This window comes from Marmota monax, unplaced genomic scaffold (assembly GCF_021218885.2).
Source record: "Marmota monax isolate L192 unplaced genomic scaffold, Marmota_monax_Labrador192_F-V1.1 WCK01_AAM20220418_F8-fsc00070, whole genome shotgun sequence".
In the NCBI taxonomy this organism is placed as follows: domain Eukaryota; kingdom Metazoa; phylum Chordata; class Mammalia; order Rodentia; family Sciuridae; genus Marmota; species Marmota monax.
Window position 1 is genome coordinate 72,727 of NW_026692116.1, and position 918 is coordinate 73,644.

Here is a 918-nt window from a genome sequence, read left to right on the forward strand (position 1 = left end):
GGTGAAAATAAATAACACTGAAATCCAAACTACAAGCATTACTTCCTGCATTGAGCTTTGAGGTTTCACACTTTTTCTGAAGAAGCAGGAAATGGAGTCTGTGAGATGAGGCGCAGGGTTGTGGGGAAGTTGGCAACCTCCAGGATCAGAATCTGAAGTTGCTCTGTTATTTCTCACAGATCAGCACAACTTTCCCTGCCAAAGAGGCTACCATTAAATCAGATGTTGGCACAATACCACATCAGTGATGGGGTCACTGCACTCCCCAGGGTACCACCCCACTCCTGGGCATTCTGAGTCTTCTAGGAAATGGGTTCACTGACTTGCACAGAGCCTGATGGGAAAGCCCCTCATCCTTCTGGGGTCAGGAAGATGTACTTCAGGAGAGTCAGTGGGTGGGGCCTGATGCGCACTGAGTGGTCTGCATGTGGACAATGTACACTGTCTCCAGGCCACCCTCAGAGGCTCCCCTTTACACACTTGCACCACCTGTCAAGGATTGTGCATTTTAAGTGGAAGAACTTTTAAAGCTGTGACTCGATAACAGATTTCATTGTTGGAAAATGCTCACTCCAAGCCCTCCCCAGTACCACTGAAAAGAGAAATAAATTGTTTTGGAATGACAGATTTTTTTTTCATTTCTTGAGGCCAAAGATCTCACAAAATCAAAATTGACAGACTCTGATACAGAGGTGGACAAAGAGAATTTGTTCATAGCTCCTATGTCACAGCAGAAAGCAGGATCCACCCAAGACCTCAGCATCTACGTGTCTGTCCCTGGTGCTTGGCAAGGACTAACACCAGAGCAGAATCAGGGAATTTTATCCAGTGCTGCTGGATCCCTAAGCCTCTGGGATCTGGACAGCTGCCTACATCAACAGTGCTCACCTCCTGCCTTCCTCCCTCTACTAATTATCA